We start from the raw sequence: 14,873 nt of genomic DNA on the forward strand, positions 1-14,873 counted from the left end.
GAATAGACACCTTGCTAGGAGGAAGTCATATGTGACTTAGCACCTGTCTGGCTCCCTGACCTCATCAGGAACCCACGGCCCACATTATTCACTGTGCTCCAGCCACAGAGGCCTTTCAGTTTCCAGTGGAGGCCAAGCTTACATATGCTAAGTGTCGTTGCATGCCTGTCCTCTCTGTGTGGCAGCCCTTCTTTCAGATCCCTGTGTGGCTGGCTCTTCCTCCTCAATTACGTTTTTGCCAAATCACCTCCATGAACACTCTATCTAAAGTGGATCCCTCCTACTCCCCATCAGTATCTAACGTAATATTCCGTTTTATTTTCTTCATAGCACTTGCAGTTTCAAAATACTCAATTTTTAAATTTGTTTGCATGGCTTCTTTTGGTTTGTGTCCCCCAATCCACGTGAGCAGAGAAATTGCCAGCCCTTAGCGCTGTGCCGAGGATATGACAGGCATTCAGGAAGTCCCAGTTAAATGCCCCTCCTTTCATCTTCTTTACTTGGGTAGGTCCTTCAGTGATACTTTGCTGAGTTTTTGATTGAACTCTTGCTTTGGTTATTTTCTTAGAACGTGCAATTTTTATCTTTCCCTTATCAATGGTAAGTGTGTTTTTCATAAGCTAGTTTCCAACAAGGACTTTTGAAGTTTTTTAGGAGTGGCAGATAGATTCTTTTTTGGCACATTTATCTGTAAACTTTTCTTTGAATCCAAGAAAGCACAGAAAAATATTCTAAATTGTTTCTAGAGCAGAAGCAAACAGCTTTGCCACATTTTTTCACAATAATGTGGGTCTGTTCCGATGAGGCAGAATTGAAATAAGAATTTTCTTTTCCTAAGTCTTGGACCGTCTGCTTGTATCTGGTTTGAAATCCTTAATCTTCGTAAGAGACTTGTGTGGTTTGTTTCATCCATCCTGCGTAGAGCAAACTCCAGAAATTATCTGGTTCAGCTGCACCAGCCTAGAACACAGGAAGGAAGTGGGGAAAAGGCCCTTGAATAGACAGAACCAGAGTGTTGAAAATCCAAATGCTAAAGTGCTAAGAAGTCACTGCTTTTGCTTTGTTCAGAGCTATTTCTTTGTATTTTAAACACAACTTCAACTAACTTGACTCTCATTTTTCTGACCATAGTGGTAACAAGTTTAGAAGTGAGCTGGAGAGATCCAAGATCAAAAGGGAAAATTACCATCAGCCTGATAGTTTGGAAGAAACAGGAACACTTTGTAAAGCAGGTAGAGGAAGAATTCAAATGGGAACAGTCTGTGGCTCGGGGCCTCTTAGTAAGGGGATTAATAGTGTTCCTTCTACTGTTCCTGAGGGCATCGCCCTATTAGCATAGTCAAGAATGCATATGGATGGCTCTATGTCATCAATAATTGAATTCATGGTTAGTTTATTTATGAAGACAAAGTGTGACTTTCATTTTTGAAATATCTTAATCCAAACTAGTTTAGAAAATCTTTTTAAACTGTAAACTCCACTCAAATGTAAGGTTTTGGAAGGCAGGGGTTTTTGTATGTTTTTTCTCAGTTGTATGTTTGGTGTACATGTTGGATGATCCGTGAATAATTATTCAACAAAAGAGTGAATGCAAGTCTTCATCCCACCATGCTGAAAAAAACAGGACATTAAGATAGTACCACCTCTAATGCGTAAGGGTGTTTTTTTCCCCTGCACCTATTGAATGAAGAAAAACCATAAAATAATGTAAATTTGAACTTAAAATAGCTCTGGACATGTTCAGAGCTATTTCGTTTGTAGGTGGAGTGAGGATCAGCAAATTCAAATGATTTGCCTGACTTCACAAAGCAAGTTAGGGGTAGAGATAGAATTATAAGGCAAGTCTCCTTAATCTCTCCTTCTGGAATACCCCCTGGTGATTTTCTTTTTTAATCTGGTTTTGAGAATTAAAAGAATATAGAAGGGTTTTTTCGTTTGTTTATTTGTTTTTTAGCAATAGCAGCTTTAGAGAGAATATTGAGCAGAAACCTCTATCTTCTTCTGTGCATGCTATTTAAATTTTAGACAGTCAAATGCTAGGGTGTTAGCTGTGTAATGTTGACACACAGTTATCTCATGCACAGTGACTAGACTTGTTTATAGTCTAGTACTTGACTGCTTTCCACTTAGGGTGTGTGCCAGTCCTTTTAAAGAAGAAAAGAAAAATCTCAAAAGGGGAGACTTAGAGACAACGCTTCATTCAAGTGGGGACAATAAGGTCTTATGACCAAGAATGTTTTAGCTAAGACAAGGGAGATGGACATACAGCCTTGCTTATTATTTTGCACAGGTGAAAGAAGACCTACCGTCTTTTGCTTTCCTTTTTTGAGGGTGAGGGGATGGGGCATTTATAAAATGTGGTATGATTTGTATTCCATACTTTTGGAAGAAATTTTTGTTAAGAAATATGACTTACCACAATCTGTCTCTCCTATTGTCTGATTCTTATTTCCTTAAGGGTCAGAGACTTTTAGGGACTGTGATCACTAAGCCAAATAATACAATACACGATTATTTTGACTATAGTGCATCTCATATTTCCCTTGCATTTATGTTTTGTCTGTGTAATTTGCCCCTTTGTTGATAGTTACATTTATACATGTAGTGGATTATTAGATGTGCAGAGGAGTGAATTTTAAATGCAAATTTGCACAAGCTACAGGGAAAAGAAGGCTGAGGGATGTGAAAAGTGGTTAGCTTTATTTCCTGGGGATCTTCTCTAGCTCAAGGAAGCAGAATAACTGGTCTTGCCACCCCAACATGCTTCCTGGTCTCTTCTATAACTCTCAGCCCAGCCTTGTGCTTTAATAGAGCTATAATCAAATTTAGAACATTTTTTAAATAATGTAAATAAATTGACCTAAATTATTGTGCTATAATAACATAAAAATTATCGGTCATAGTTTTTTTTATGAGCTCAGGATTTCATAAACTATCTTCAACAAGTATTTCCTAAAATGCATTTCTTGACATGCATCGTGCAATTGCCACTAGAACTTTTGAAGAATTGGTAGCTCTTCTCTCATTCAATAAGACATTTTCTCTTATTCAATAATAAAAATAATGGACAAAAGCTAAGTAAATCAGTTGGCATCAGCATTTTGAATTAAAAAAAAAGCCAGCTTTTCAAAGTTTTGTTTGTGCTTATGACATTTGAAGGCAGATTCTCAAACCTTCTATATCTGTGCTAATCACAAAAAAGAGATTTCAGAATAATAATCTTGAGTCTCTAAGTTGTTTTGAGCTTTCAAAGAAAAATGGCTACATGCGTAGATAGTTTTTCCTAACTCATAATGCTATAGTTTATAAACTTCTAAGATCTTGCAAAACAACATCAGAGATCTCTGATTAAGATCCAGGCAAATAGAAACTTAATTATCTCTGAAGCACTGCTTTCTCTGAACGTGTTATTTAATTGAAATTTTCTTAGGGTGTATTTCTTTTGACTGTAGAGAACTTATGTTCATTATCACTCATACGTTAAAAACCTTTTGATTCACAGTGCCTGTGCACTATTTTATAGCACCTAAGCCATTTAAAAATACTATTTATTTATATGGTGAAGTAGATGTTTTCTTATGAAACATTTCGGGGTGTGTATTCAACAGCCATGATTGTGATTACTTTATAAGACTTTGTTATAGTTATAATAAATCTGAATGAGAGGCTTAATATATTGTAATTAAAGACAGATATTTTGAACTCTTGTTTTGTATGCAGTTTATTGTGTAACAAAGTGATAAACAAATGGCAAGCAATAGGATATATTGGAGTATATGAGGAAGCCATTTGGTGTAAAACTAATTTGGCCTAACTTTGTTGTTTTTCTAAAAGGGCCTGACGTGGCAGTTAAGCATGCATGATATATCTGCTTTAAGCATTTGCTGTGTCCCAAAGACAAGAACAAATGCCCTTAAGATAAAGGTACAACTTCCCTCACATTGGCATTTCTTTAAGGATAAGCATCTCTCCCTAGACTAGGAATTGATTGCTGCGCTCCTTTGACCACCCAGCTTACCTGTGCTCATCCAGCTCAAGCCAACAGACCTGCTACCTGCTGTGTCCATCAATCGCTGTGCGGATGGGGCAGTCTCATGACTATCGTAAAAGGGACATTTCAATCATATGTGATACATGCTCTTTGATGGTATATGACCGCTCTGTACACCGCACTTCTCTGGAGTGCTCTGTTCCTTTGCGGGAGGACTCTCCCAGGCTAGATGGTCCTGAAATCTGGCTCATAATAAACTCACCCAGTTTTGATTTATAGATTGGTTATGCGTTATTTGTGTAGACAAATGTAAAGGTTTTTTTCTTGTCTTGATTACTAAAATAGATTCTGTAACAGGATGTAAAATCTGAAAAAAAAGGATTTGTGCTGCCAAAGGAATGTGAACCATTTTTCTAACCCAAAAATAGTGTTAGTAAAGGGTCAGAAAGTCAGCAAAAAGCATGGGACTAGTGTGGTCTGTTTGCCCAAAGAAGTTTTTGTGTGTGGTTCGTTGGTAACATTCCTTCTTCCTCAAGGCATAGTTAAAGCTTTTTTCAGTGTCTGCTGTCCTCTTTTCAAGTGAGGCCTTTCTTGTTAGTTGACGCATTAATGCAAGTTTGTTTAATTTCATGCCAGGCATGTTATCCACTCAGTGCCTTAACCTGACTTGTGTCTTTATAAGGGATGTGCATTTTGGGAAGAAGTGCTCCAGATTTTGACTTTTGAGGGGCATTTTATTTTATGTCTTTTAGGATTACCTTAAATTACATATATGGTAAACAAAGAAGGCAGAAATATGTTTTTATGGAAAATTAAAGATAGAATTTTACAGCTTTAAAAATCTATTAACGTCTAGGATGATAGAGAATATAGTATATTAATTTTAGTTTTAAAATGAATTTAAAATGTAAAGCAAGTTCACTTGCATGAACTAACTATAGTTCTTTATGATTTTTAATGACAGTTCTATGGAAAGCAAATACAATAGAAATCATTCCATTATGAATGAAACTATGATCATTTGCATTAATGAATATAAATCTATTATAAGCTGAGATAGGCTTCATTGATTTCTTGTAATTCTACAGAGAACCTCAGGAAAATGAGGGAAAAGGGTCAAATTTGTGACTCTTTCGTACTGGTGTGTGTTTTAGAAGAGGCAGAAAACAAATACATAATATGGAAGTTGCCTTGGAAACACTATTTATTTTGTTAAAAATTGAGTCTTACATAATAAATGACGACCAGAGTGCGAGCATGTATCATATTCCTCTACAGCCCTCTACCTTTTCTGTATGTTTTCCTTTTAGAGGACTTAGTGAAATAAAAGCTTTAATTGGTTATGGAATTGCATATTAAATTAAAAAAACCCAAAAATTGCACACCAAAAGAATTAACATCATAATGTTTGACAAATTTTTTATAAACAAATAGAGACTTTTCACTGGGTTACTTTAAATGGTGGTTGACCTTATTTTCTCCTCTTTTGTGTGTGTATGCCTTTTGCTTACATTTCTTAAACACTGATTTCAACCCCTGGAGCCAGCTCAACCCTTCCCTGTGCCAGCTCCTCCTTCTGTTAAGCTTCCAGGCTCCTGCCCTCCTGTGAGCCTTTTTGGGCTAGCCTCCTGGGCGAACCTCTTTCTCAGTCATCTGTAGCTGTGTGTTTGCTCCTAAAATGATATAACTGACCTAAAGGTGCCCCAGAGAGACGCGTAGGAAGCTTTTCCAAATACTTTCTGCCTTGAAGCTATGTGAATCAATACAAATATGGTGTTTGTCTTCTTTCATTTGCTCTTTGTTTCCTGATTTTGTTTCTCTTTTGTCTTTATTAAAATACTCTGCCTTTGTTAAGATTTTTTCCCATCTTTTGGATTGGGCCCTTCTGGCATGGAATTTTCCTGGGGAAATTGATTGGAAATAGAACATGCTCTTCCCTAAGAGGTCTAGCTCTCTGATGGGGTATGAGAGGCAGGGACAAAGCTAGGGGTTGGATGCTGTGCCAGTCACGTGTGATTATGTTGCTCTAACTTCCTCCTCAGCCACAGTGAAAATTTCGGACATCCAGAAGCGGAGGATTCATTGTATTTCTAACTTTTCTGCCAACTTTTACTGGTTCTTTCACTGGTCTTGTTTTATCAGAAGAATGCTTTTCTCAATGACTTCAGAAAAACCTTTGTGTTTATCCTTTGATATCCTATTCAGTAGTCAAAACTGACTTTAGTGGAATCAGTTTAAAATGGAGTCGGAGTTTCCCTTCCAGAGAAGCTGCCTGCTGTCTTGAACCTTGGCCTGGGCAAACCTTTGGACTGGGCCAAACCGGCAATTGTTTTACTAGCAATTGTTCAAATTAAAATTCTTTGTAATACAGCCTCCCTTCTTTGCCTTTAAAAGCCCTTGACTTTTACTCGCTAGCAGGGTACTGTTTGGATTTCTACCTGAGTCTGTGCTCCCCAAATTGCAGTTCTTTGATTCCAAATAAACACTTTGCCTCTTCAGCTGATGTCTGTTTTCGTAGGTTGATACAGTGTATGTAGTTTTTATAACTATGGGTTGTCATTGTTACTGTGTTTGGGGCTTTAAAAAATGTATATGTATATATGTAGTAGAGGAAGGGCTAGGGAGGAAGGTAAGGTGATTGAAGGATAAAAGTGTCGGCTGTTTTCTCAGGACTTGATACATTCACTTATTTCCACTGGGATAATCTTTAGTAGATAACTCTTGGGTCCATTTCCTAACCAGGCTTGGCCTGAATCCTTTTTAAAAATGTTTAAAGCAAACCAAAAAAGGATGATTCATTTTCAGTTTATGGACTAGGACTCCTCTCTTTCCAGAGAATAGGCTGACGGGCCTCTGATGTTGACTGTTTTGTTCATCTATGTCTGACACCTTTCAAAAAGCACGCTTGAGGGCTCGCCACGTGTTTCTGTGGGGATCCCATGCTGCTGTGTAAGATGTATATGTGCAGAAGTGCTGCTCTGCTTGGCTGCGGAGTATGCGTTTGCAGGCAGAGTGCTAATCATTGTCCACACTGTAAAGTCAACCTTTGGGAAAGAAAAGGGGGTATGTGGTGCGCTTTGATTGCTACTTACTTGTCCGTGTAAGCTCTTGATTAGCGTATGTTTGGTGTGCCTGAACCACGGTGTATTTTCTGATAGGGAGGTATACAAAACACGTGACCTCACATCAATTGGAATAAAGGCTTTGCTTTGTTGGAACATGCCTAGTTCAAAGCACCCAGAAATCTTGACTTTTATAGTTAAAACTGGGCTGCTGGGTGGGAAGGTGCTTTTGAGCTCACTCCCTCATCTTCCATTTTGTTGTGGACTTGCTGCCAAGTTCCATGATTATAAACTTCTTGGGTAGGACTTCCTCTGATGAGTTCCTTCCCCCTTCTTTTGTAAGATTCATGCAACTTTCTCCCATAAGTCACTGAGTTTGTATGCAGGTGGACCTTGAGGCCTGGCCCTCTGGGTTCTGCCTTTTGTGGGTTTGACAGAGTGTCATGACTCAAAATAGAAGAGGGGGAGGTTTTCCATGCACAGCTACAAGGTGGGTGACTGGGCAATTGAAGTGTAAGGAGCTTCTTGCTGCCTTTGAACCTGCATGTGCTTAGGTAAAGGGCTGAGTGAAGTAGCACATGCCACATCTAGGTTACATCCTGGAGGTTTTATCTTATGTTTTGAATGCCTTGTTCATCCAGTTTCTCACTGTAGGTGATCAGAGGGACATGGCTAGAGAACACTTGTCCCAAGGATTGCAAGACTTGTGATTGTGTAACCATGGGCTCATTTAGAGCCAGTTGGAACAGACCCCATCTCTTATCAACAAAGTGATTAAGAATTGACTTTCAGAAAATTTGCAAAAGTTACAGAGCTAGAGCATGCACAGAAGAAATCTTGACCTGAAATGACCATGGAACCAAAGATTCTCCTCCCCATGGAACCAAAGGACTGAGACATGACCAGAATTTAGGAGTTGGACTCTTATCAGAAGCAAGGGTCCACTGTTCAGGAAGATCTGATGTTAAAATTCCTTTCCTACCTTACTATAAATGTTTAAAACCTCGTCATAAGTGTTTAGAACCTCATCATAAATGTTTAGAACCTTACCATAAGTGCTTGAAGCTCACCAATCAAAACCTATCCCACCAGCATTTCTGCATGCCACCCTATTCTCCCTAACCCCTTAAATTTCCCCCAAATCCTGAATCAAGGAGACAGATCTGAGGGCACATGCCTCCTCTTTCCCTTCAGATTGATCTCACAGAATAAAGGTGATCTCTTTTCCCAAAGGCCGATGCAGTAATTAATTGACTCGTTTGTGTGCACCAGGCAAGAGAACCCCAATTTTGTGAAATAAAAATTGAAATTACTCTTCTGAAAATGATCTTTGAGCTATACTCCCCCAACACCTCCGAACGCACACTGATCGCTCTTTTAAGGGATGGGGAGAAGTATGCTTACATCTGTGCTCGCAAAAGACTCAAAACCCTGGAAAGTCCTAATGTTTCTTAAATTATGGAGATTGGAAAGGAACTTGCTATGTTTTCATAAAAGTGAAGGTACCCAGGGCTCCTTCCACAGAAGAGCAACAAATCCGCTTGGATGCATTTTTATTTGTGCTAAATTAAGAGAGAAGCTAGGACTGTAAGACAGGGAGAAGAGTTTGAGGACTCTATTTCAAGAATTCAGGGGCCAGGAAGTGTGCTCTTGTTCTGGAATAACGTGTTTGTGGCTGGTCGCTAAGGGGACTTTCAGCCTTTTTAAATGGATGGTTGTTTCTTGTTTTTAAGTCTAAAGTGTGTGGTTATGTCATTCAAATGCATAATTTAGCTGGGAGGGTAGCCTTGCCTCTGAATGAGAGGAGGCAGAAGTGGTGAGCGCTCCGGGACTATTTGAAATAGGATCTGAGTGGTTGTTCTCATTGTTGAAGTCACTCTGTCTATAATGGGAGTCCTAAAAGGACAGCTAAGAATTAAGTCGAGCCAGATAAATTGTAGGGTTAGCTAGAAGCATAGGTGAACAAACTTTGAGAAGTGGCAAACTCAGTTTTCGTTTGCTAGCAGTGAGTATGTTTTATCATGTAGCAGTTATATCTGTCAGTTCTAGTCAGAAAATTCCCAAACCATAGCTTTGCTCTGATTACTCTTGTGAGTCTGAGACCCACCTAACCATGTTTGCTCTTGTCTCCAATTAGGTTTTCTGTCAAGATCTCAAATTTCCTTAATTCCAAACTGAGCTCGTCTTCTTCCTTAAACCTGCTTCTCTTTCTAAATCTTAATGCTGTAATGTTGGGGCCAATCTCCAGCTACCCAGGCTAAAACCCCTTATGATGTTCAATCTCTTCCTGCTTCCTTCTGTAATCAGCAGTCAGGTCCTGTCCTGATCTCTTATTAAGTGCTGTCACTAGAGATTTCTGCAGAGCATTTGGACTTTCAATGTTGTCCTAAACTGGGCTCTTATCTTCTCACCTGGGGACTGTTTCATTGCCTTCCAGTTGGTCTCTCTGTCTTCATCATAGCCTTCAACACAAAAATCTGCTTGACGACTCTTCGCAAATCATGGATTGAACATCTTACTTCCCTCGTCTGCAGCCTCAACTCCCCACTGCCAACAGAATATCATCAAAATGTCTTATTTCACATATGCAGTCTTTTTATCTCTTGTCTTGGACTTCTTTTTAGACCTCATTTCCAATTGAACATCATCGCCAACCAAACCAGATAGTTACGTACTTGTATGCCTCCTGAACATTACTGTAATCTTCCTCTTTCTCTTCCAAATCTTCTTTATCTAGACCTGTCTCTACTCATTCCCCTTCCAAAGACTTTTCTTTCTTTAAGACCTTCCCAAGTATCCTGTCTTTTTTGAAGCCTTCTTTAATTCTTTTAGTTAGAATCAATCTCTCATTTCACTACAGTGATATAGCATCTTGTTTCTTTTCTGTCAGAGTGTATGTATATAAGTATGTATCTTTTCTCTTTTTCTGTTATTACCATGTTTTTACGCTGAGTTGAAGCATGAATGCACTGTGCCATTTTGACTTGATAATCTACTATTTCTTTTTCAATTTGTTATTGTTTTAGGAAATAATGTAACTTAACAGCTTACTTTATTTAGAACCCCTCCTAGCCCTTCCAATCATATTGAGGGACGCAAATCACAGAAATTCAGGTGAAATATTGTCTCTGTCCATATAGTGGTTCCGTTTTTTCTTTGAGGGCATCATAACTCAGTGTTTAAAATAGAACAGAACAGAGGAGAAATAGCATCCCAGCTTTACTCTATCCTACATCTTCTGGTTGATGAAGATGTTACCAGATAGTGCTTTACTATCACCCCTACCTCCACTTCTTTCTACTCTCCTTTCTTTTGAGTATAATTTAAATTTTTTCTTCCAGTTTTATTGAGATATAATTGACATATAATGTTATATTAGTTTAAGGCATAAAATATAATGATTTGATATTTTTATATATTATGAAATGATTATTACAATAGTTTAGTTAACATTCATCACCTCACATAGTTATAATATTTTTTCTTGTGATGAGAACTTTTAAAATTTCCTCTCTTAGAAACTTTCAAATATACAATTCAGTATTGTTAACTGCTATATAGTCACCATGCTGTATGTTACATCCCCAGAATTTAGTATTTATCTTATAACTGGAAGTTTGTACCTTTTGATCCCATTCACCCATTACCCCCACTCCCTACCTCCTGCCTCTGGCCACCACCAATCTATTCTCTGTTTCTATGAGTTAGGATTTTTTAGATTGTATATATGAGATCGTACAATATTTGTCTCCCTGTCTAACTTATTTCACTTAGCATAATGCCCTCAATGTCTATCGTGTTGTCGCAAACGGCAGGGTTTCCTTCTTTTTAATGGCTTAAAACTATTCCATTGTATGTGTGTATATACCATATTTTCTTTATACATTCATCTATCGATGGACACTTAGGTTGTTTCATTATCTTGGCTTTGTGAATAATGCTACAGTGAATGAGGAGGTGCAGATGCCTCTTTGAGATAGTAATTTCATTTCCTTCAGATAAATACCCAGAGGTAGAATTGCTGGATCACATGGTAGTTCTATTTTTAATTTTTTGAGGAACCTCCATACTGCTTTCCGTAGTGACTGTACCAATTTACATTTCCACCAACAGTGCACAAGGGTTCCCTTTTCTTCACATCCCCATCAACACTTGTTATCTCATTTTTTTGTGTGAGGTGATATCTCAATGTGGTTTTGATTTGCATTTCCCTGATGGTTAGTGATGTTGAGTACCTTTTCATGTACCTGTTGGCCATTTGTATATCTTCTTTGGAAAAATGTCTATTTAGTCCCTCTGGCCATTTTTAAATTGGTATGTTTGCTTTTTTGCTATTTAGTTGTTTGAGTTCTTTATATATTTTGGATATTAACCCCTTATCAGATATGTAATTTGCAAATATCTTCTCCCATTCAGTAGGTTGCCTTTTTATTTTGTTGGTGGTTTCCTTTGTTGTGCAGAAGACTTAGTTTGTTGTAGTCCCACTTATTTATTTTTGCTTTAGTTGTCTTTGCTTTTGAGGTCAAATCCAGAAAATCAGTGCCAAGACCAGTGTAAAAGAGCTTACCCTCTATGTTTTCTTTTAGGAGTTTTAAGGTTTCTAGTCCAAGTCTTTAATCTATTTTGAGTTGATTTCTATGTGTAGTGTAAGGTAGTGGTCCAGTTTCATTCTTTTGTATGTGGCTGTCCACTTTTCTCATCACCGTTTATTGAAGAGATTATCCTTTCCCTATTGTATATTCTTGGCTCCTTTGTTGAAAATTAATTGACCATAAATGCATGAGTTTATTTCTGGACTCTCTATTCTGTTCCATTGATCTATATGTCTATTTTTATGCCAAAACCATACTGTTTAGATTACTATAGCTTTGTTGTTGTTGTTATTGAGGAAGATTGGCCCTGAGCTACCATCTGTTGCCAAGATTCCTCTTTTCCTTTTTCCTCCCCACAGCCCCAGTACATAGTTGTATATCCTAGTTGTAAGTCCATCTAGCTCTTCTATGTGGGATGCTACCACAGCATGGCTTGATGAGCATCGTGTGGGTGTGTGCCCAGAATCTGAACCGGAGGACCCTGGACCACTGAAGCAGGGCGTGTGAACTCAACCACTATGCCAAGGGGCTGGCGCCTGTAGCTTTGTAATATAGTTTGAAATCAGAAATTGTGATGCCTCCAGCTTTGTTCTTTCTCAGGATTGCTTTGGCTATTCAGGGCCTTTTGTCTATCCAACTATTAATAACACTTAATACAGTACAACTAATTTTAAGACAGTTACAAGACAGACTTTGATGTTTAATCCTCCAAATTGATTGTAAGCCCCTTGAGGGCAGTTGATAAACTCACAGATATACTTAAATGAGTACCTTTTTGTTTAGGACTTTGTTTAGTTGGGCTGGTGTTCTCCTTGCAAGAATTAGAGGGCTGGCACTGGTCTGTGCAAATGCAGGAGCCAGTCCTGAGTCAATGTATATATGGTTGACTTCATAGGCTGTTAAGCATGGACATCAGGCTATGGTACCTACGCTAATTTTATTTTTGGATAATTTTTCTACCTCCAGTTTTCTACCTCTGGTTTTCTTACACTTTTAGTTGCAAAAGGTAAAGATTTGTCAATATTTTTGTTCCTCTTCTTTGCTAATTTCCTGGTTGTGGCTTTTACTTAGAAGGAAACTGTCTTTTCTTCTCTGTAATCATTGTGAAAACTTTTTTCTTTATAACAGAATGTAAACGTAGTCCACAGCATATAATTTATATTTATCTGGCTTTCGATTTCTTTCTTTCAACATTAAAACAAAGTTCCTTCATTATCTGGTAGAAGGTTGCTAGTAGATATTTTGTTTGAGGCTTCTTCATTGCCTTAGAGAAACCCTAATGCCAAGGAATTGTACACTTTGGATGAGTGTTTGAGAATAGGGCCTTTTGTGGGGAGGAACAGCAATATGAGGGCCAGCCCTGTGGCCTCGTGGTTAAGTTTGATGTGCTGTGCTTCAGCAGCCTGGGTTCGGTTCCTGGGCATGGACCTACTACACCACTCAGTGGTGGCAACCCACATACAAAATAGAGGAAGATTAACATAGATGTTAGTTCAGGACTCAAGCAAAAAGAGGAAGATTGGCAACAGATGTTAGCTCAGGGTGAATCTTCCTCAGGAAAAAAAAAATATAGTGTGACTCTTGGGGAGAAGTTGCCTTTTGAGAGCAAAGGCAGGGCAGAACCACCCAGTGGTTAAGCACATAGACTAAGTTGTGGTTTTGTCACTTACTAAGGAGCGACTTTGGGCAAAATCCCCTACCCCTTCTGAACCACAACTGCCTCTTTTATGAAATTACAATGTGGTGAGGGTGATGTGAACTGATGTATGTAAAGAATTAAAAACACAGTACCTATTACTGAGCAAATGCTCAATAATTGGCTACTATTGTCATTATAACAATAAAAAAATAATAATGGTAATCTTGGGAGAGCCAGGTAAAATTGACTGATTCTGTGCTCTTGTTTTTGAGTGATTATTCATTACAAGTAGCTGGATGATCTTAAGGATGGATTTGATCAGAATAGAAATAATGATTCATTAAGCCTAGGTTATTTTATGAAATTACTAAAAAAATAAATTTTATTGATTATAGTCAATATTATCGCTAACTCCACAAAATAATATATTAATGCAGTTTTTCATTAATATTTGTGGCTCATTGACAAAACCCATGAAAATATCCCCCTGAGCAAGTTTTACTTTCAGACAAATCAAATTGAAGCAATATAATAAGGTGAGCAGGAAATGCAGGGACCTACACAATGGGAAAAACTAGCTCCAAACTTAACTGGCTGAATGAACATCTCTGCTGAGACATGTTAAATAACATCCCTCAGTTGGCTATATGGTATCCTTTGTGAAGTCATCAGTGGCATTATCAACAAGACAGAAGCAGTGATACTGAGCTAGAGTCAATCAGCCACAAAACTCACATCCAAGGGACCACCGGGCTGCTGTCTGTATGGCAGAGGCGCATATATTGTTTAGGTAAATAGAACTAGGTCTCGATTCTCTGTCCCTAATTGTCAGGGGAACCTAGTTAGCCTGGAGATAGCATGCTACCTCTGGGCTGCTAGAGTTTCTATTGTTGTGCGATAGACGCCCACGTGAACCTTTACAGCAATACCAGGAATGGTAATGATGAGCTATGACAAATGGGTGCCTTCCAAGTTGGCTAGTGGCAGTTTTTACAATCAGAGCGACTTTGGACATTGAGTTTTGCTTAGGGTTTACTGAATGATGAATGGAGGCCCCTAGCCAGCATATACCAACTATTTTGTATAACTTGGGAGAGGGGGCTTGTTGATATAGAGGAGGGATAGTAAAGAAGGGAATTTCAGCAGCAGAGAACGTAGGCATGTGAAGTATTTTTCTGGTGAGATTCTTAATAACAAAGATGAGTCTTAGAATGTAGGAGTTTGTCAGAAGGAATGAGATCAGAGTAAAAATAAAAGTTTAAGAGATGCCAATTTTTGTTTTAGCATATAATTTACAGTATTCCAAAATGAATTTTCTTTAGAATCATAGTTACCAACTGCACTGAAATTCTTTGATTTAGGATAGTTATGCTAATAGATTCTATCCATTCAATATGGACCCACACATTTTAACTGTATCATAATTTACACTGAGATACTATATGTTCTTTACTATCCTAGGTTAAAACTGACTTCATATTAAATACTTTCTTGAGTCATGAGATATCTGTAGAGTATAAGGTGTGTTGTCCAGACAGGTCAGACCTCCACCCATTCAGGAAAATAGGGTAGTGGCTTCCCAGGATGAT

The 14,873-nt window shown here is 38.2% G+C and overlaps 1 protein-coding gene across 9 annotated transcripts in view; it reads left to right on the forward strand.

Moving 5' to 3' along the window:
- Nucleotides 1-14,873, forward strand: part of GPD2 (glycerol-3-phosphate dehydrogenase 2) — a 139,153-nt gene that overhangs the window by 22,106 nt on the left and 102,174 nt on the right. The window contains exon 1 of one of the 9 annotated variants that reach the window (XM_070581357.1): nucleotides 13,946-14,074. The exons of 7 other annotated variants lie outside the window; for them this stretch is intronic. The gene's annotated coding sequence lies outside the window, so the exon portion shown is untranslated. Of the gene's footprint in view, nucleotides 1-13,945; nucleotides 14,075-14,873 lie in introns of those variants that run through there. One more of the 9 variants, XM_070581360.1, reaches the window with a different exon arrangement.

The sequence above is a fragment of the Equus przewalskii genome, chromosome 17, assembly GCF_037783145.1.
Source record: "Equus przewalskii isolate Varuska chromosome 17, EquPr2, whole genome shotgun sequence".
Taxonomy (NCBI): domain Eukaryota; kingdom Metazoa; phylum Chordata; class Mammalia; order Perissodactyla; family Equidae; genus Equus; species Equus przewalskii.